Here is a 23,936-nt window from a genome sequence, read left to right on the forward strand (position 1 = left end):
TAGTCATGAAACTTGCAGATAACTTCTAGACTCCATGAATTGGGAAGATTATATGAATTCTTAGAATCTAACTTGGTAGCTTCGAAGCACTTAGTTCTTAGACACAAATCTCTATCCTCATGGAGATCTACAACATTTGGTCCCAGAATGTAAGGTTTATCCAAAATCCAACAAATGGATCCATGATATGGTTTTTGACCATTCTAGACATCTCGCAAATCTGGCAAAAGATGCCTTAAATCTTCATTTCAAAGACTTGAACATAATTTGGGGAGAGGAAAATAACAGATTTAATATTTTCCACAAATATTATCTAATAAATAGAGCCATAGATAGAAAATTCCATAGACTCTTGTGGCCTCAACATAATCCAGAAACAATCACCCAATGGCTGGGATGATTTCATTTTGGATTTTAGGGTGGTTTAAGGAATTCTAGAGCTATCTAGTTATAATTATGAATTATAGTCTATCTTTAAGTTTGAATAAGGAAAATATTTTTTGGAATTACAAAATTAAATTGTTAATTCTTGGTTTTAGTGTGAAATACATATATGCATTCAAAAACCCATTTGTTTACCAATTTTAAACTACAAAGATCCAAATTTGGAAAAAACATTTTATCCATATTTGAACCAAAATTTCTACTTTATTCCAGAGTCATTAGTATGTACTTTATTCCTACATAGTTCAGCATTCTTGCCTTTTTCGTGTAGGTTTCCAATGCCTCAGGCCCTTCAGTTAACTTAGTTTGATGTTCTCATTTTTTTTGTTTGGGTTTTGAATGCCACAAGCCCCTCATTTAACCCCTTGGCTTCAATAATCTGTGCATCTCACAGAAGGCCATGGCTACTTCCACTAGTACAATATGATATGTAGAACTCTCACGTGGAAGGGCAGGGAATGATCCTCTCATTATTATTTCCACCATAACTGACATAATGTTAGGTACAGATCATAGAAGTCTAATCGATCCATGTGTGAGATTCTCCACCCTACCTTTTCTATAAAATAGACCTGAATATAGTTGCAGCACTACAGATACAAGCGATTGTTATGGCTTCTGTAGTAAGGACATTATGCATTGTATAGCACGCTCACCTTTTATGTGTATGTGTAACAGTAATAGTATTGCATCTAAACAAAGCATTGCCATATGCATTGAAAATGATCAATTTCTATTTATGGAGCCAAGTTTTATATCCGAGGTTTACACAAGTGTCATCTCCATTAAATATAACAATTGTAAGAAAGTTAGAAATTAAAATATGCATCCTTATGTTTGAAATTTCTATGTGCATATAATATAAGAGTTTATTTGCGCCAACCCTTATTCTGATTGCATACTTTTATGAATCTTCTTGTGTTTCTTCTCGATTCACCACTCCATCTCCATATGCATAGACTCACATCGCATTGATCATGGGAACTATTTACTATCTCAAAAGTTTTGTAGCGATAAATATATCTTGTGTTTTGTATCGTCTACGACTGATGGAGTCCAAATTTGGTATCAGAGCCGGTAACGTCTGGTTCATTGGGTAATTCTGAAAAAATTTCTCCTCATTGCAATGGAAGCTGGAAGAAAATATTTATCTTTCTGTGAAGTTCAGGAAAAAGAACAAAATACTAATAGCCTTGATATACAAACTCTCTTTGATAAAGCTTCTTCTTCTCTGACAAATGTTGTTGAATTAGATATTATTGAAAATAAACCCTCCTCTTATTGGAAACTACCTTCAATTAGCTCTTCTGAAGACTATTCCAATCTATCTATGTTCCATTTAAAAGCCATTACTAGAGTGTCTGTCAAAGAATGTGTTAGCCAAATACAAGAGAATGTTGAATCCATTAGGAAAATTCCTCTATTAGATCCCAAAGAAGTACAGAAAGAAGCCCAAAATCATAACAATTATTACATTCCTCTAAGATGTATAAGGGTAGGAATCTCCCCCTTAACCCACATAGGCTTGAATACTTTTTCATAGCTACAATCGCAGATTTAAAACATAACAAATATACTGGGTCCCTGCATGGTGATACTGTTGCACCCCTCTCAAAAAGCCCCGTTTGGTTTAATTGCTATCCAAAATTTTCGGTGTACATCTTTGATGAACACATCAAGGATATTTTACAGTTGTAGATAAAAAAAATTTGGTTTGATATGAAGAGAAAAAGAACAAATATCTCTATACATACCAAGGGTTTCTTTCACCGCACAAATAAACTTTATCCTGCAGTCCTACATTCCACAAGACAGGACTCCAAATCAAGTGTTGTAGTTATTACAGATGCCGAGAACCAGAAAATAGAACACCAAATGATAAAGTGGGAAGAGTTGTGTTTCCCTGAGAATTGGGTAGTTGATATACCCAAAACTCCCAAAATGAAAAGTATAACTTATGCTCAAATAAAAGAAAATTCTTCCTCTAATATCTTATCCTTTCCAAGACATTCTACTCTTCGCAGACAGAAAAAAAAAATAAAAAAAATAAATAAATAAATAAATAAATAAATAAAATAAAAGAAAAAAGGGTGGAAGAATACAGAAGCTCACAACCCATTTCCTCTAAAGCAACCACTGCAGTTTCATCATCTGCTTGTACAAATTGTGTCCATACCAAGTTGTTTGATCTTGCTCAATTTTTTTCTTTCTAAGTTAGTAGTCAAATGCCGTGTTGTCAATCATTGGTTGACTTACAATCTCTTGTACATATTGGCATTCATGAAAACCACAACCCTAGAATGGGTGAAGCACCATCAACCATGTTGAAAAATTCTTGTCCAAATCCCAAATGCAGCGACATTTCATTCCATCATGATACTATCTTAGTAATGCATGAACTCCCATCCCTACAAAATGAGAACCCAAGGCCAATAGAAATGGTTAGCAAAATGAGACCGCTTGGTATGTCCAAATGTGGACTTGGATGTCTAGAACAGATGGATGATCTCATTCCATCTAGTCCATTTCAAAACCCTATACCAAATGACTGCAAAAAGCCATCTAAGCTAGAGATGTATAAATTCTTTACTATTATGGAAGGCTGTCCAAATAAAAAAGTTGACATAGAATGGATGAAAAGAATGTTAAATTGGGAATTATTCACTCATCCAGATGCCAAAATATTCAATATGACGACATCCCCAGAAGAGAAGACAAATCTCTCATTAAGCTAGAAATAATATATGGATCAAAAAAATTCATGGATTTATTTCTATGGATGGAAGAGGAAAGAAGAAAATATGGATGTAAAAATGATATCTGCAAAATCCTCTTCCTCCTCTTCAAAACATCAGTGGAAAACCAGTGATGGCACAAAGATTCAATCATCTTCTACTTTTCCTCAACATAAAGGAATCATCCTTGGAGACACATGAAAAGTCGCTAGAGGAGTACCTTTAGTCGTAATAGATGACTATCCTTTAGGGATTGATGTAAGAGTACAAAAATTCAGCGAGAAAATAATTTGGACTAATACTGCCATGAAAGGATTAGCAGTACATTCAATAGAAACTAGTGCACAAAAGGAACAATTAGACTGTTTACAAGTTTTTGTAAATAGTGTAAATAAAATCATGAATGAGTTTCAATTTTCTGTTTCTACTATATAAAGCTTTGTTCAGGAAAGTTATAATGAAGCAAAGACATTGTCAGCAAAAATAAATAGTCAGTTTGAAGAAATAGAAAGTGAAGTTCATAAAGGATTTGTTTTAACCAAGGGAAAAGATTGAAGACCTTTCCTCAAAGTTTGAAAAAATGTCTTTAACAAATAAATACAAGGAGATCCCTTCTTCTCTATTATTTAGCCATCATGTGCCAATACATTATATCCAGAAGACTGTAGATAAATTGCCTAGTTTGTTTCCAAAAGAAAAAATAAAAAAAACAGAATCCTCATATGATTCTCATCTTTTTCCGGTCGATGAACCACTACCCAACCAATACTCCAAGTATTCTACCCCTGATTTGAGTGATAAAAGAAAATTTCCTGAGTCCCACACCTTTTTCACTGACACCCATAAAGAATGGAACATTGATAACTTATGCTCATGAAAAATAAGGCAAATGATTCATCAAATGTTCACAGAATATAAATTTATGTGCATGAGGGGAAAAATTGAAGTAGAATCTTGTAAGACATTGATTTGGTGTTTTATTACTACCCTTCAGAGATGGTGGGAAGAAGAACCATCTCCAACAGTTGTAGACAAAATGGCAGAAGAAACAATTAAATATGAAGCATTTCATATTGTACATAATGAAGATGGGAATCCATAAAATAACATAATAGCTGCGCTGACATCATCCATCCTTGAGTATTGGTGTGGTGCAGAGACAAAGATTTCAAAAAAACATTTCTCAGTTTTAATGAATCTCAAATGCAAAAAGATGTCCCAATATGAAGATTTTAATAGGGCTTGGGTTGAGAGAATTTATGAAGTAAAAGAGAGCAAAAATATTTTATGGAAACAAGCATGTCTTACTGCTCTTCCTTCCAAAGTTGTAGATTTCTTAAAGATTCAAGAATTATTTCAAAATCCCTATGAATCTTATACTTGGCGAGATATATAGAACCTCATAACTAAAGCTATGGTAGGATTCTGTACAAGCATGAAAGTGAACAAATCCATAGAAAAATTGTCCAATTTGTTTGATAGCATATCTATTTGTAATACATATGGTCTATCAATAGATGATCCAATGGTACACAGGAAAACAATGAAAAATTCCATAAAGAAAATTTCAAAAAGAAAAATGGATTATTCTGCCAAGCCCCAGAGATCCAGAAAAAAATAAAAAGGATATTACAAAAGTATTCCCAAAACCCACTATTTTGGTCCTTAAGATATTCATTTTAGGGCACATAAGCAAGAGGTTTGGAATAAATCACCTTTTGGTTATGTGGAAAAAAGGGGCATACTTAAGATAATTTCCCACAAGGATAATAATCAAAATTACACAACGGGAAAAAATCATAGGAACTCGTTAAGGAATACCAACAAGATAGACAAAGAAGACAAGAAAGGAAACCACTAGTCCAAATTCAATGTTACAAATGTGGTTATGAATTCCATAAAGCTTAAAATTTTCCTAATATTCACATGAAATAAGAAGTACATGTTTTGGGAAAAAACTATCTTGACTCTACAAAAACTTTGAGTTTCAGTATTTCTGATTCAGAATCCACAGATGATCATGATGCAATTTTTCTTGTTGACTATTGTAGATGCACAAACTCAGAAAATTGTCATCCGAGTAGCTCGCCATGTTATAGATATAGTTCTGAAGAAGAGCTTGTATTACAACATAAATTAAAAATATATATGGCTCATATTTCTGACGACGAAGAAGCCAAGGCCTTAGCAGGAATCAAAATGCTTCCTGAAGGAGAGATGAAAGAAAAGCTGATGGAAACATTCCAGTAGACCATGCCTAAGAGCCAAGGTTCTACGTGAACCCCTACAACCAAAGGTACTCCCTCAAAATCCATCTTTGTTGATGCTTCATATGAGAAGAATACTAATTCATTTCAAACAAACCATAAGAAAGATAAATAAAGAGTTCTTACAATTAATGACGTCAGTCAAGAGAAAAAAATATGAAAAAGGAAATCAGCAAAATTAAAGCTCAAGTTACCAGATAAGAAAAGGGAAAAATTAAGAAAGAAAAAGAAGATATTATACAAGAACATCATTGGGTATCATAACAAAACCCTTTTTTAAGAAAGAATTCAAATATAGATACTTATCAGGTTAAATCAGATGACATCTCAGGGCTAAACAATATGAAAATTATAACAGTCCAACACCAAAAATATCATGTTATGCTCAAATTTAAAATTCAAGGTGAAGCATTTACTCTAGAGACTATTGGATACAGGGGCAGACATAAATGTATTAAATAAAAAACTAATTCCTGCTAAATATCAGACTAAGGAAAGAAGAGAAGTCATAGGGCTAGGAACAGAAGAATACAACTTTTAGTACGAAGTTCCTAAAGTCACCATTTGTTTAGAAAATTACTACATAAATAGTAAATTTGCGGTAGGAAGCATCATAGTAGACTGTATTTTGGGAAATCCATTCTTAGTAGCCGTTGAACCCCACGGTTCAACAAGATTAGATGTTGGTCGATCTGGATATTATATCTTTGACCAAAATTGAGAAGAGTATTTACAATCTATCTCATTGCCTTTTGTCTCAACTCCAAGGATTTCAACTATGGTCCAAGCCATGTAAGAATTGGGTCACTCTGAAAAGTGTCTGGAAGAGCTCAAAGACCTAAAATCCCATCTTAATACTGATGAAGGATTGAGACAAGCTATACTCATAAGAAAAATAGAAGATTTGTTAAATGTTGTGTCGAAGAACCCAACGCTTTTTGGCACATAAAACAACATTTTGTAGAACTACTTTACAAAACTGAATATATAGGAAAATCATGTAGTATTAGAGCCATCACAATGAATTAAGAATACATAAAGCTCTTCCAAAGATAAATACAAGATCTTTTGAAAATATTGTTAATAAGGGAATCTAACAGTCCTTGGAACTATTACGGATTCTATATGAATAAGATCTTTGAACATATTAGGAGAGTACATATATTGGTAATAAAATATAGGCCACTTAATAATGTTCTGGCTGGTGATACTTATCCCATTCCATACAAAGGAATTCTAATAGCCAGAATTGCAGGAGCAAAGATATTTTCAAAATACAACATGAAGTCGGGTTTCTGGCAAGTATCAATCAAGTAAGAAGATTGATTCAAAACAATGTTCAGTGTCCCCTCACGACATTATGAATGGAATGATATGACTTTTGGACTCAAGCATGCTCCTTCTAAGTTCCAAAAAGTCACTGATCAAGTTTTCACGCCATATTTTAATTGGCTAATTGTATATATTGATGATGTTTTAATCTTTTCCAAGTCCCTAGATGGACATTTTAAGCATGTATATAAATTCATTCATATAGTCAAGGACAATTCTTTAGTCCTAAGCAAGAGAAAGATGGATATCTTTCATACCAAGGTCGAATTCCTAGGAAATATCATTTAGAAAACGACCAAATTGCTCTCCAACAACATGCGATTGCATTTATAGACAAATTCCTAAATGAAATAAAAGATAAGACTCAAGTGCAACGGTAGGAAGTCTGAACTATGTTTGTAACTGTGCACAATACACAAAAATTTTGAACCATAGATTACAGAAGAATCCAAGACCTTCGACCACAACACATACAACTGATTTCAAAAATAGTCAAATTCAACTCATTTCCATTTTAAGAATAAACCTTTACACCGTCCCTGCGTTAAAAAACAGAATCCTTCGACCCGCCGAACACCTATGCAAAAGGGGACCTCCTAACGCGTTACATTTACACCGTCCTTAACTTTAAAATGGTACGATTCTGAACGAGCGGATGCAAAAGGGGGACCTCCACACCTGTCAATTTTAAACCGTCAGCTTTGAAAAGGGACGATTCTCAATGAGCGGAGTACCTTTGCAACCTCGAAACGTCTCCGTAGTCGCTCCAATCGGCCAGCCACCTTTTGCAGAGAGATCACCCAATGTGTGGGCTCCTTTTTGCAAGGGACCCGTCGATCGTTTTGGTTTTTTCTATAGTTTAAGGAATTCGATACCTATCTGGTTATTAATTATGAATTGTATTCTACTTAGGTATTCTGGTTTTTAACTATGAATTGTATTTGGGATATCAACTTATTTAGAATAGGGCAGCGACTGGATATAATCACAAATTTAAGTTGTTTGACAATTTCAGTGTTTCATGGGTTTTACAGATGCTGAATACATACATGAATTAAAAACTCATTTCAACCAACAAAGATCAAGAATGACAAAAAACATTTTGTTCAAATTCCCACCAAAATTTGGAAAAAAATATAACAGTGAGAAATTAATCAACGTACTTTATTCCCATCTAGTTTGACGTTCGTGTCTTTTTCGTCTAGGTTTCCAATGCCACAGGCGCTTCAGCTAACCTAGTTTCACCTTGTCACTTTTTTCGTTTGGGTTTTGAATTCCACAGGCCCTTTATTGAAGTCCTTGGCTTCACTGATCTGTCCACTGGTACGTAGAACTCTCACGTGGAAGGGCATGGAATAATGATTTCCACCCATACCTGGCACAATGTTCCGTACCCATTACAGAAATCCAACGATCCATGTGTCGGATTCATCACCCCGCCGTTTCTTATAAAAGGGACCTGAATATAGCTGCAGCACTGGAGATACAAGCTATGCTTATGGTTTCTGTAGTAAGGACAGTATGCATTGTATAGCCGGCTCACATTTTGTGTCTATGTGTAACAATAACAGTATTGCATCTAAGCAAAGCTTTGCTAGATGCATTGAGAATGCAAGATCCATTTCTGTTTAGGGAAGCCAAGTTGTATATCCGGGGATTACACAAGTGGCCTCTATATCAAATATCACAATTTTAAGAAAGTGAGAAATTAAAATATGGAGCCTCATGTTTGCAAATTCTAAGTGCATATCATATCATAGTTTATATGGGTTTGTGGATATTATTCTCGATAGATGGGTATTACCAGGCGTCAAATGCTTGCGGCCATTTCTTATGAGATTCGTTAGCCCACCGCGACCATAGAGCATGGCTACTGAAATAGTGACGTTACTTTACTGTGCCTATCCAGTGAAGGTATGGCCTGGGAGTGGAGGATTCGCTACCGTCCTTTCGCGAGAGTAAGCAGTAATTGCAGCTCATCTCATTATTTAATCCAACCTCACAAAAGCAATAAAATATATTTTACATGTTGAATCCGTGTGCTTGGAGAATTGGGCAACCAAATATAGTAATCAGTAACATAATTGCAAATAGCAAATTTGCGGCATCATTCCACCGATATAAATATGTGGATTTGCTGGGTTGAAATCAAGATGAATCGGTTAGTTAATTCATGTGTTTTTTTTCCAGCGGCATGATTAAAGGGTTCGCGGGACCGGGACGCAGTCAAGAGAGGCGCGCAGTGCATAAAAAACAAAGCCTTCAGATGCCATTTCCATTCCCAAACACCATAACAGTTTTTTTCTGCTTTTCAAAGTGAATGTTCTTATAATATTCTTTCTTATCCAACTTAGGTAAAGCTTCTCAGTTCAATGAATCTTTTTCGACGAATTTTTAACTATTATTACTTCAGTGACGCAGTATGAAAATGACTTGTCAATTAAGAAATAACTGCTAAGAGAGACGAAATCAGTTAAGATTGGAGAGAGAAAGGGGACAGGGCCTCGCCTTCTTTATGAAATCCTTACTCTCAATATTCATATTCCCTGATTTCGTGGCTAGTTTGTCTGGCTCCTTATAAAAAATTATCCACTCCAATGGTCCATGTCGGCTTCGGTTTTAAAGCGTGAGATGGACACTCTGCAGCTTTATTTCCACTCATCTCTGAAACTCATTCTAAAGTCTATTCCATCAACATGTACGCAGGCATAAAATTAGATTAATTCGGAGTTGGGAGGACTGGCAACGGTTAAAAGTGGTCAAAATCTAGTTAAAAAATTTCAAATTTTTTGTAGATATGTTTTTCATGGTGGAAATAGATTCAGCACCATCAAAAATGTCTAAAACACTTATAATTATGATTTTTGACAGCTTTTACTTGTATTTATAAAAATCCCTGCGGGATATTTTCAAAATATCACCAGAATTTCCATAACTTTCAGGACAAAAAAGCATAATTTTTAAACTAAGGCGATTAATTCTTTCAAATCATAATGTATTAGATTGAACTTTTGTGATCATAATTATGAAAATATTTATTTATGAAAATGATGAATATGTTTTTGTGTGAAGAGGTCTTTTACAATTTAATATAAAAATAGTTGTATAGATATAAATATTTAACATTTATATGTAAATTTAACAAAAATAAATAAAATGTTAAAATTAATTTAGTCATTCTAATTCATTTAAAAATTATGCTCTAGAAAAATTGCATAAAATTATTTCCAGTTATATTGGTCAATATTAAATTAATAATGTTGGATAAACAAATCATCATAATGTTTGAGATATGAAGTGGATAAGTAAATTGCTTCTTCAAGTAGAAGAATTTGCAAATTTTGGTGGGTACTATAAAGACTTCTAGTATGCATTTTTTTACGCAAAGATCTACCTAAATTATAGTGTGAAGTAATCACTGGTAGATATGTTATTTACTTGAGTATAACTTATCTTTTAGTATTTTTTTTAATGGTTTTCCTCCAAAGCTTAAGAATAAAATTTCCCTACACAAATATTTAAAAATCATGCACCAATATTGCAACCATATCCTAAAATTATGGCATAAAATATGTAAGGGTATAAGGCTTTAAAGCCAATGTTTGATTTTCTTTTTTTAATAATATTGAAAAATAAATATTTATTTTTCAAAGTTAAACAATATAATTTACATTGGTTAATGCTAAACTAATAGTCATCAAGACTAATAATGATTCCATAACCATATTTAAATTTAATTAATAAGAACATCAAAACTTAACGCTTACAATAAACTTACAATATAACAAGTTTATTAACCATGGATATCAACCCCCACTTTGCCATGGATATTATTAACTTGTATAGGTTTTGTTACAATACCATGGACCAATACCATACGATATTAGTACCACATTTCCTAAAAACTATAACTCGTTTCACAATGAAAACTAAAATGTGAAATATTGTAGACATTACATAAGCATTCATAACATACAACACAAATTCTTCGTCATATGGATGGGTGGAGCAGGGAGAGTGAGAGAGTGATGAGATGGAGTAGAGAGAATTAAAATGTAAAATATTGTAGACATTACATATAGCATTAATAACATACAACGCAAATTCTTCGTCATATGGATGGGGGGAGAGTGAGAGAGTGAGTGAGATGGAGTAGAGAGAATTAAAATGTAAAATATTGTATACATTACATATAGCATTCATAACATACAACGCAAATTCTTCGTCACATGGAGGGGGGGAGCGGGGAGAGAGAAAGAGTGACAGATTGAGTGAGATGGAGTGGGGGAGAGAGAGTGAGTGAGTGAGATGGAGTAGGGAAATAGAGGGGAGAAAGAAGAAAGGTGAGAGAGAGAGAGAGAGAGAGAGAGAGAAAGAGAGTGAGATGGATAGGGAAAGAGAGTGACAGAGTGAGTGAGATGGAGTAGAGAGAATTAAAATGTAAAATATTGTAGACAATACATATAGCATTCATAACATACAACGCAAATTCTTCGTCATATGGATGGGGGGAGTGGGAAGAGAGGGAGAGTGAGAGAGTGAGTGAGATGGAGTAGGAGAGAGAGAGAGAGTGAGTGAGATGGAGTAAGAGAGAGAGAGAGAGAGAGAGAGAGTGAGTGAGATGGCGTAGGGAAATAGAGGGGGGGAAGAGGAAAGGAGAGAGAGAGAGAGAGAGAGAGAGAGAGAGAGAGAGAGAGTGAGATGGAGTAGGGAAATACATGGGGGAGAGAAGAGAGGTGAGAGAGAGTGAGACTGAGAGAGGGAGTGAGATGGAGTAGGGAAATAGAGGGGGGAGAAGAAAGGTGAGAGAGAGAGTGATAGAGTGAGTGAGATGGAGTAGGGAAATAGAGGGGGGAGAGAAGAAAGGAGAGAGATAGAGAAAGAGTGAGTGATATGGAGTAGGGAAATAAAGGGGGGAGACAAGAAAGGTGAGAGAGAGAGAGAGAGAGAGTGAGTTAGATGGAGTAGGGAAATAGAGGGGGGAGAGAAGAAAAGAGAGAGTGACCGAGAGGAGAGAGAGAGATAGGGAGAGAGATGAATGAAGAGAGAGAGGAGAGAGGGAGGGAGAGAGAGAGATGGAGTTGGAGGGGAAGAGAGAGGCAGGGAAGAATAAAGACATATATGCATAGAGGTAGAGAGAGGGAGTGACAAGGGAGAGATGGAGAGAGAAGGAGAGAGGAGAGGAGGGAAGACATAGAGGAGAGAGAGAGGGGGACATAAAGATGAAAGGGGGAGAGTGGGGGAGAGAGAAGGAGAGGGGAGGGGAATAGTGACAAAGTTGGATGATAGAGAAAGAGAGATGATGGGGGTAGGTCGGGGGGTGGCAACGGGAGGTGGGAGAGAAAGGGAGAGAGAGAGAGAGGAAGAGAGAGAGGAAACAAGAGAGAGAATGAGATAGGGAGGGAGAAAGTAGAGCAAGAGGGAAGAGGGAGAAAGAGGGGAGGTAGAGCGAGAGATGGATCCAGTCTAGATATGGTATGTGTGTATATAAAGACCATCCTAGATCCATCTTAACCCTCTATTTATCACGTGCCAAGATGGATAAAATCTCTTTTCACTTTGAAAAAAGTTTTTATCTCAAGAAATTTGATCCCTCTCAGTACTAAATCCAAGTCTAAAATGAATCTAAACTGATTTATACTCAATCCACAGAAAAATATTTGTATAGAAAAAAGTTAAACATATTAATAATATATATATATATATATATAATCAATTTAATAATTTTATAGATATATACCTCAATGAGTTGTGTAAAACCCATCAATATGTATATAAAGTAAGTATATATATATATATATATATATATATATATAATCAATTTAATAATTTTATCGATATATACCTCAATGAGTTGTGTAACACCCATCAATATGTATATAAAATATATGGACAATTTTTTTTTTTTTTTTTAACTTAAATATTTAAATATTAAAAAATTCAAGTTTAAATCTAAAATAAGTATATATTTATCATTGTATTTGTAAATCTATTGTTTAAATTAATAAATTAATTAATTTCATATGAATTATAAAAATATCAATTATATGTACATAATGATTAATTAAATTGTGTATATCCAACTGAAACACCATGTAAACAAATGCTAATCGAAGTGAGGCATAATTACATATATAATTAATGATGGACACACATATTTCATTCATGATTGGAACATTCATAAAAGGGACATATATCCCTAGTGCCTTTGGGGGTGCTCCTTGTCTTTTTGATATAGGTGTTGCTTTAACATGATCAACTACTCACTCTCCCTAGGTGTTTCTTTAATAGGATCAACTACTCGCTATGCTTCTAGCACATTGGGATACATATATCCCCATCGATATTTTCGGTGCATTATATATTTATATATATCGCGATTAATATTTATTGTGGGTTCTATATTTATATATATTGCGATTAATATTTATTGAAATTAAATATGTTTTATTAAATTTTAAATAAATCATTTTTTTTAACAATTATAGTTTTTAAGAATTTTTTTGGCGAAAATTACATGGAGAACCACACTGTCTTGACGATGAATCACACTGGTTGGTTCGAAACGCGTCGACAAAAATTTCTCCATGTAATTTTCGTCGAAGAATTCTTCAAAAATTTGATATAGATCACAGAAATCTCAATTCAATAAATTATAATTTTATATTTTAGAAGTATGATATATATGTTTGTTAAGTTGAAATTTATTGTTTAATAAAAATTTTTATTTTTTAAGTTTATTTGTTTGTGTTTTTTTAAGACGCAGAATGAGTTATGTATTAGCTTTCTTAGTCGCATCACACAAGGTTAATTTCTTGATGGCTGTTATTATACACCGCCCCAAGCACGATACCGTCTCCAAGGATGACGCATGGGTAAGTCGAAATTTGAACATGTGACTTACAAAAGAGCACAAATATTTTAGCAATACATTGTCTGGTTAACAAGGCTCGCCGTGAGGTTTATTTTTTAATTAAAATTATATAAACATATAATGTTAATTTATTTAAATTCTAATAAAAATTAAATAAATAGTATATTATTTATTTTAAAATTTATTATATAATTATAATATATTTATTTTAATTTTACATTTATTGAAAGGTTAAATTAATATAATTTTAAATTAAATTAAAAAAATTAGGATGAAAAAAAAGATAAAGTAATTTTATAATGATTTATATGCACATGAATTTATTGGTTTCTATATTTTTCTGCAATTGGTTTTATGACTTTTAATTGCTAGCAACTCCTTGAAGTCTTACTCTATCCCATGATTTCCTTTTGCCCCTTGAATCTAACATTTTTCGCTAGTATATTCTAATCATGCCTCCCATCGATCCTTGTCTGTCCATCCTTGTCTCATCTTCCTTCTTGACATCCCTTGTCATTGCAACCCTTCCATGTGTTTATTGGGTTTTTCTTGACATCCCTTGTCATTGCAACCCTTCCATGTGTTTATTGGGTTTTGATCTCTATGGTTGGCAGTGCACTTTCCCATGCTCTATCCCTCAACAAGCCATGCCATTGAGGGGGAGGTCGTTATGGGCCCTAAGGTAAAACATGATCCAAGACCTAGGTATAGGATGTTGCGACCATCTACCATTTAGCTACCTCACTTGATATTCATAACAAGATTAGCCATCTTGACTTCCTATTATCCAATGGCCATCACGATTTCTTAGATTTTGAGATTCCGGAATAAGTAAGCCACTAGATACTTGACCCTAGCAATACCAAAAAAAAAAAAAATATATCTAAACTCCATTACCCTTTCTTAGATTTTGAGATTCCGGAATAAGTAAGCCACTAGATACTTGACCCTAGCAATACCAAAAAAAAAAAAATATATCTAAACTCCATTACCCTAGCAATACCAAAAAAAAAAAAAATATATCTAAACTCCATTACCCTTCATTGGTAGATGAAAATCGTCATGAATAAGATCCTAGAGGAAAAACATATTAAGCATAATGATATTATCTAAACTACATATTAAGCATAATGATATTATCTAAACTTTAAATGATATCACAAATGAATAGTGGAAGCATCGTTCGTACATACTAAACATAATTATATTATCTACGCTTTAAATGACATCACACATGCATACTGGAAGCACCGTTGGTTTTTGGATAGTTTTGACCCTAGGATTGCCCACTGGAAAGCCATATCCATATGATTTAAAACTTCTATTTCTTTTTCGGGTCCAACGCCCAAGATTTAGCTCTAGTAGCTTCATCAGATTCTTGATACTTTGTTATGTATTACAATAGTACTTTTGTTATGTATTACAATAGTAATTTTATTTGATGTTTAATAATGGATAAGCATTTTTCGGGTCCAACGCCCAAGATTTAGCTCTAGTAGCTTCATCAGATTCTTGATACTTTGTTATGTATTACAATAGTACTTTTGTTATGTATTACAATAGTAATTTTATTTGATGTTTAATAATGGATAAGCATTTTTATTTAAGCAACCAGTCTTATTAGTCCCTGCCCTCAGGCATGGACTATAGTAATCGTTCGCGAGCTAGATAGCATTAGTTGACCTGCTTTTAGTGCCCGGTCATCAACTATATACCAAGTCTTTTGAAGACATATTTATAAATCACGTTATTTGGCCTCCTCCCGAGGACCTAACGTAATCCGAAGCTACTCCGAAGCTAAACCATATGTTATATATTTTGTGTTCCCTTCATATTTTCAAAACTGCTAATCTAATGCTGGCATTAGTCCTCCACAGCACTAAATGCTAGCACCGATATTTTGGATTTCCATGGTTGTATTTCCATGGTATATCACCGCCTATACCCCTATATGCCTGCCTGCCACAACTTCCAGGTGCCATTTCTTATGTTCTTATGTTCCAGGTGCCATCTGCATGTAACCAGGTGTAATGTTATTCCAAATTCTAGGTTAACAAATTCTAGGTTTCAGGTAAAAAGTAGCATGACCAGTGGGAGTGAACAGAACCTGTCAAAGAATGAGGAAGGAGGTCCAAGCTGAGCGGGCATTGAACAATATGGATTGCTCCAAGGTAGACCGTCCGTTCCTAGAACCTCTGGTTTTGGATTGCTCCAAAGGCAGACCGTTCCCAGAACCTCTAATGCTCTCTGCAACAGCTCCCAGAACCTCTAATGCTCTCTGCAACAGCTATGTTTCTGCGAACAACTATGTTTCTGTGAACAGCTATACAATGAACAAGGTGAGATAAATAGTTTTTTAAACCTGTACTGATTGCATACATGAAACTAACTACCTCGACAGAATATTTAATGCTATGTACTCGGTGCTTATTGCTCATTCTCACTGCACACAGATTTCCTATTATTTTTTTAAATTTAATATTAGCTATTAGCTAAAGTCTTCAGATTGAAAACGTCCAGGAATCCACAAATTCTGAAATCTACATTTACTCTTCTGCATTTTACTGGATATTTTTAGTTCTGCAATTAATAGAATTGGTCACTGAAGAAAAAAGGGAAATATCAACATTTTGTATTATCTCAAGTCTGCTATAAATACAGAGCGTCCACACTATATTCGCCATTCCATTAACTTTGGGACTGGAAGTTAAACAGTTAAAAAAAATGGCGGAAACACAAAGGCTCAACCATTCGGCTCTGGTCATTGGCATGTTGTTGTTAATAACGAATATTGCAGTGGCATATAATGTTGCTACTGGTAATAATAAGGATTCAATAGTTTACCTCATTCATTTCTCTATGCATGCATGGTTTCTATTGGACTTTAAAAAAAAGTATGAGGATTAATAAATTAAGTTTTCTTATCTGCATACTGCATGGAATGTACAGGTTTCCACAATTATTGCATTAATTTCAAGTATTTCTATTATACCAACAGAACATAGAATATACACAGAGGACTACAAGAACATTTTAAAGCTCAGAGGGTAATATTTCATCAGACCTTTCCATAACTTGTGAACAAGAACAACGCAATTTCCAACCGGACATTTTCCTATTCTTCATCTCAAGAAATTTTGGGCAACTTGCCTTTACTTCGCAGAGGAAAGGCCATTGAAATACTGTTGCTGGTGTTCTACGCTTGCTTTGCCATTGCTGGTGCCTTTGCTCCAAAAAGCATGCCATCGGCACTGGTATTACATTAAAGAGAATCTGTAAGTATAAATTTGGAATATCCTGGTGCTAAGACAACCCGCGCTCGAATTCTATGATCCGAATGGGTCTTGAACCCTGAAATCATGAATGCCAACCTGATGGATGATCCGAATGGGTCTTGAACCCTGAAATCTTGAATGCCAGCCTGATGGATGATCCGAATGGGTCCTGTTCGAAGAGAATATACCTTTCTAATAATGACATTGCTGAGCTTTGCTAATAAACTGTCTGCTTCTAAGATCGCCCTCCTGGATTGATTGGTTTGCTGGTGCAGGAGACCCCGAGTATGCTTTGAGAGATGATAGCTTAGAATATCTGGTCTCATTGAATCCTAAGACCTGGTCTCAGTCTGCCATAGAAAAAAATCTGGAGCTCGTCCAAAAAGCTTGGTCGGTGCGAAACCCACTAGAAATTATAGATAGAAAATATAATGGAAGTCTGTCAAAATGCGCTATAGAAAATATAATTCGTAACGTTATGAATGACATCTGTCAAAATGCATGCGCACACACTGCGACAGATTGCCAACTTATGACATTTTGTCATCCCCAAGCGCCTATGTCTTTATTTGAAATAATTCATTGAAATCTTTGAATAAAATAGCTTTTCACTCTGACCACAAGTTTTTGGATTATCTTATTAATTTGTTTTTTTATTCTCATTTTTAAACATTACTTAACTTAATTAATCAAATACATTTGATACCACTTTAAAACGTAAAAAATAATTATAAGCTTTTAAGTGTAACGCATATTTCTAAGCGAGGAATTTGGGATCGGAAGATCGGAAGGCGGGGGCACGGAGGATTGATTCAACGATGGAATGCATGAAAAAATAACATGCAGAATGACTACTTAAACGATGTTTAAGACATGAAATAATGCTCCACGTGAGAGGATATTTATACACCGCCATCAACGAATTATGTGTAACATCAAAGAGGCTGTAACAGACTAGGCAGAAAAAAATTATTGTAGCAACAAAAAATGGAACGAGTCAGCATGCTCTCCACCATAAATATAGGCCCAAGTCTTTTGGGTTCCACATAGTGTAGCCGTGGGGTTTGAAAGCATCTCTACATGTGCTTTAATTCGCACTTGCCATTTTGCCGCCCGAGACACCTATAGATTTTCTATCATAGCACTTGTGGCCCATCTGGTAACTTTGTTCCAGTTTGTTGAATCACTAGTTTATAAACCCTAATCTACATCTAACTACCCATAGCCTTTTTCTTTCTCATATTTTTGGCCAGGATCGCTTGAACTATGATTCAGCATGAGCACATGTATAAAGAGGGTTTTCACATCATCCCTTCTATTTTTTTCTTTTAATATAACAAGTCATAATTTTTGTATGCACATACACTCCATATAGTGGTTTAGGGTTGTATGGAATCGACCCACATATGGCTATGACCAATTCACTCGGTGAAGTCTGGTTTTATCCTTTCTTGCCATATGGGCATTAAATTGGGTGCTCAGAGTTTTTGCTAACACGCTAGGCAGATATTGGAATCGGAAACTTTGTTTTTTTTTAAATTCCCCTTTCTTTCTTATAATGGTTCCATTAAAATTCTTACACTTTATTACACATAGGGAAGGAGCGCCCGTGGATTTATCTCGTGACAAATATAGCATATTGTTCTCTATCTACAATCATTATGTTTTTAATTTCCATTTTTTTTTTGTCATTGTAGGTTTCTAACCCTACTCTACATTTGGGTTTTTGCAGGTATATTTATGGCTCAAAGGGTGGAATTCTCACTCGAGTTTCACAGAATATGGCAGCCGTAGATAAACAAGCTGGGTCTGACCACATCTGTCGAAGTAAAGAAGACAGTCAATCCCAATCGATGAGAACGAAGTATTTGATTCTTCGACAAGACGGGGGATCTAGTAGCTGCTTAATCTATGTCAGTAGGTCTCGATACCTTATTTTCAGGGAAAGCCCATCGGCTTAGAGATCGAACCAGCGACAAACACAAATCTGAAGTTATAAATAGGAAAGAAAGTAATTCTGGCTCATAGTAAATAAGCAATCAAGCGGCTATATTAACCAAAAGGGACTTCTAGCTGTCGTCTACTCAAGTTATGTGAAGGCAATCATAGAAGCTATGTAGCTGGCTGGCTTTCTAGCTTTCGAACAGCGACTAGAGAACCAGCAACAGATCTCAACTTCACGCAGGGACTCGCTGCGTCGCAGCTTCACTTGTTTTAAATATACTTTTTGCTGAGTAGAAAGTCAATTTATCTGGTTACCGTTAGGCAAATTAAGATTTCACATAATAAACTTAGTAAAACCAATAACTATATAATAGATGTATCTTGGTTTTGGTATTTGGATATTTTAAGAGCTATATAATAGATGTATCTTGATATTGGGATATTTTAAGATAATGGGGATATAACTTCAAAAAACAAAAATGAGTTTACACTCTTTTAATTTGAAAATTAATTATTAATCAAAGTTATAATTAAGGAAACTTTAAAGTCAAATTCAGCTCAATTTCATTTTTAAGAATAAACATTCAGAGAGTCCCAGCAGTCCCAGGTTTAAAAAGACAACAATCCTCGAGAGCGGAACACCTTAGCAAAGGGGACCTCCTCAAGCGTCACATTTACCGTCCTTAGCTTTAAAAGGGGACGATTATCAACGAGCGGCGTACCTTTGCATTCCAAACGTGTAAGTGGTCGCTGCAATTGGCTGGTGTTGCATACGGAGGTCACAATTTTGTTCGAAAGCCATTATTGGAAGATAAAAGGGGACGATTATCAACGAGCGGTGCACGTTTGCATTCCACATGTGTAAGTGGTTGTTGCAATTGGCTGGTGTTGTATATGGTCATTTTTATGTTGTATATGGTCATTTTTATGTTGATGGTTGATTCTCTGAATATTCGGGAATCCGAAGGACATGGGTTCAGTTAATTTTTTGACTGCGTCTATGTCCATTTAATTCCCAAATATCCGGGGAATCAACAATCAATTTAAGCGCAAGGTTGTATATGAGGTCACAATTTTGTTCGAAAGCCAATATTCGATGGAATTTGGTTATATAAAAAATATAAAAACAATGCTGGAATTTGCTTTTTTAGGTCTAATTATTTTTCTTTTCAAAAAATGTAATTATAAAAGTGTTTGAATTAATTTTTTTTTTTTTTTTTTTTATGGTGGAAATGGATTCAGCACCATTAAAGAAATTCTTCAGAAACCAAAATTTTGAAACTTGACAATTATAATCTAAATTTCCCAAAATTTTATTGGATTTTTGATGGAAACATTATTGAAACTTCTCTTATTTTCCAGATAAAATTGTGGTCTGCTTATACTACTACTTTTCAAAATGATCTCCCAATAGCGGGGATGATTTCATTTTGGATTTTGGGGTAATTTAAAGAATTTAAAAATTATTTAGTTATCATAATGAATTGTAGTATATCTTTAAAATTAAATAAAGTAAAAATTTATTAGAATTACAAATTTAAATGGTTAATTTTCAATTTTATTGTGAAATACATATATGCATTCAAAAACTCATTTGTTTACCCATTTTGAACTACAACTCATTTGTTTACCCATTTTGAACTACAAAGATCCAGACGTGAAATTTTTTTTAGCCATATTCGAACCAAAATTTGGACTTTATTCCAGACTCATTAATACGTACTGTATTACTACATAGTTCGACGTTCTTGCCTTTTTCGTCTCGAGTTCCAATGCCCCAGGCCCTCCAGTTAACCTAGTTTGACGTTCCCATTTTTTTCATCTTGATTTCCAATGCTTCACTGATCTGTGCATCTCGAAGATGGTCGTGGCTGCTTCGACTGGTACAATATGAGACGTAGAACTCTCACGTGGAAGGGCAGGGAACGATCCTCTCATGATTATTTCCACCCTACCTCACACAATGTTCGGTACGGATCATAGAAGTCCAACTGATCCATGTGTCAGAGTCACCACCTTGGGGTTTTTTATACAAGAGACATGAATATAGGGGAGAGATTTCTAATGTTGTGTAGGGACCAGTAATTGATATAGTACGGGTCCCACCAAACCACCATAAATTGAGACTTTTTGAAACCAAAATTTAAACAAAAATAAACAACATTAAGTATAAATAAGTATTAATTTATATCCAAAATTTCCCCATACATTCACTGGGCCCACAACTATCCATAAATAGTATTTTACTACTTAATACTACAAACCATATTGACCCAAGTAGAAAATAGCTAAAGCCATAAAGTCTTTCAAAATGGTCTATTCCAGAAGTACAAAGCAGTAGTCACTTCAACCCCCACTCATGAGAACTGCAACTTTGCATGCCAAATAAATATGCCTTCCCGCACATAACAAAAGGGAATGTATGTCAGCCATAACTGCTGTGTTTTCAACAACTAAACACCCTATGTTCAATAAATGACACCCAACCCAATAACATTTAAACCCACTTTGTTCAATAAATGACACCCAGACCCAATAAGTGCAATAAATGACACCCAACTCACTCTATTTCTCATTAAAACATATCAAAGCACATGGATCAACACATAACCAATTCCCAACCATTAGATCACATCAAATTAAATCCATAGCACACATTCAAAATGAAGCCATTGCAATCCATGTGCATCCATGTCCACCAATTAAATTCAAGTCCCCAAAACTATAAAAGAAGTCCACCCATTGTTGAAGTTGCATCTTATGCTTTCAAACTATTCAGCAAACTTGAAGACAACATCACAAAACAGTGGCCAATATATCCAAGTTAGTTATATGAATTACAACTCATTCTTCTTACAGTTCTGTTTTCATTGTTTTCATTTATCAGATTTCTTACATGATCTGTCTCGCCATAACTGCAAGAAGGATACCTGGATGGTTTCACAAACAACCATTGAAAGTCATTGTTCTTACAGTTCTGTCCATAGGGTTATAGTTAACCTTTTTTATACAGAGTTCATATATGTGTTCTAGCTTATTATGGCAACACTTATTCGATCGTCAACTTCATAGTGATTACAACTTACATATCACAGAGGTTACGTATGTCGTGTTAGTATTGTAGTCACAGCTTGTTTAGCTTATAGGAATTGAACCTATTGAATACAGTGGTATCCATCTAATCAACCAACTTGGTCATTGCTCTGATTACATCTTATGCTTAAAACGTGTTGTTCTTTGTATGTTGAATATGGATATGCTTACCTTATGAACTATGATGAAACGATACAAGCTCTAATCATAGCTTAAGCTGAGTAACTGTTTAGTGATACTAATGAAGCTTGAGACTAGTGATAAGGAACATGTATTACTAAGGGTCTATGTTTCTTACATGTTATGATAGTGTTAATTAGGGATATACCTATACATATTACTTATAAGTTAGAATAGGTATACTAGTATGATTACGGTCAAAGTACTGGAATTGATGAAATTCGTGTATCTTACTCAATATGTGATCTAGTATGAAGCTAAGTTGTATAAGCTATATAACATAATACATTGAACAAAGGTATGTATCATATTCAATGGATCTCATTCATCTTATCACTAGTAAGCTCTATACACTAAAAAGCTCATATTAGTATCTAAGCATGGTTTTAGTTCACCCTTATCTATGAGTGAGCTAGAACAAAGCTCTGTATAATTACATATGTTATATCTATATTAAAGCTGAGTCCAGTCTATTAGGGAGATAACCAACCTATGATACACGTACTTTATCATATCTATACATGTGTTTCTTAGGTTAGTACTGATAGGTCAACCTTTAGATGATGTTACTTATAAAATATCTGTGCTATTACTTATGCCGAGTGTAATGAGAATGAGACAAGCAAGTGATTAGGTAAACAAGCATGGTTAGAAAGAGTCATGTGTAACTACTGTGTTCTAATTCCATAGCTTGTCATAAGCTTAGATAAGGTACAAATGTGACAAGCTAATCAATATACAACATGATATCCCAGGGTTCTCGCTCTTAGTCATTCCTATTATATAAATACATTTTTTCTTATTGGTATATAGAGTATCGTTCTCTCCATAATCAATACATATGGATAGACTGTAATCACTGTATACGCATATCCTAATGTAACAAGCTTTGTTTCCTAATTACTTTGATTTCCATGGTTCTACCTATGGCACTGATTCAACCATTGGTAATGATTACACTCTACTCTATAGGGTAAGTACATATTGAATAGACCTGCTTATTACCTGTATTCCCTAATCTTTAACAGGTATAAGGAGAATGACGTAATTCATACATGTTTACATACCTCATTGGTTTAGCTATATAAAGCTATTGAAAGTAAATAGAAAATGATATTTGAAACAACTATCATAGAATCCTACTTGAATCCATATAAAAGTTGCTAAATTGATGAACTATGGATTTACTTGGAATGAAATTTGCAAAATTTTGACACTGCCCTATGAAAGTGAAACATTTACTCTCATTATGAAAACATATGAATACATGGAAAAATAGCTTAATTGCAAAATTTCCTGGATCACTTTGGGTTTGGGTTATAAGAATTTATAAGCAAGTGTTACATTGTCGGTCATTTGGTGCCATTGTCAGCCTACACAACATATGTACTCCACAAAGATCATAAAGAGTTACAATTGGAACTAGTGGACTCTTCAAGGAATCTCGCACAAATAGATTTACAAGGGTTTAAAGCAAAAACACTTAGGCTATGTATCAAAACCCTCGATCCATTGTAAGGCTATTAATACATGCAAAAAACAACATTTCAAATGAATCTAAGCCACATCAACAAGAAACAACATCAGAAACACAAAACAATTTCATCTACATTACAAAAACAAAATCCCACTTCACCACTGAACCCTTAATGGGATAGATAGAGTATCAAGCCATCCCCAAGGGTTCCAATATCGTTTTGGTCTCCCCCACCTCTACAGAGAAGTTGCAGTACTGAGACATTTTTGGCAATGCCAAACAGCGAAAAAAATGGAAAATGATATTTGAAACAAC

At 34.5% G+C, this 23,936-nt stretch overlaps 1 long non-coding RNA gene across 1 annotated transcript; it reads left to right on the top strand.

Moving 5' to 3' along the window:
• The first annotated feature begins 15,769 nt into the window (after positions 1-15,769).
• On the top strand, positions 15,770-19,138 carry LOC149178206 (uncharacterized). Its single transcript, XR_016258422.1, has 2 exons — positions 15,770-15,991; positions 18,660-19,138. It is a non-coding gene; the product is annotated as an uncharacterized LOC149178206 (long non-coding RNA).
• Positions 19,139-23,936: the final 4,798 nt, after the last annotated feature.

Source organism: Pinus tabuliformis, chromosome 4_1, assembly GCF_031772625.1.
Source record: "Pinus tabuliformis cultivar Carrire ecotype Pingquan chromosome 4_1, CPIR1, whole genome shotgun sequence".
Lineage (NCBI taxonomy): Eukaryota > Viridiplantae > Streptophyta > Pinopsida > Pinales > Pinaceae > Pinus > Pinus tabuliformis.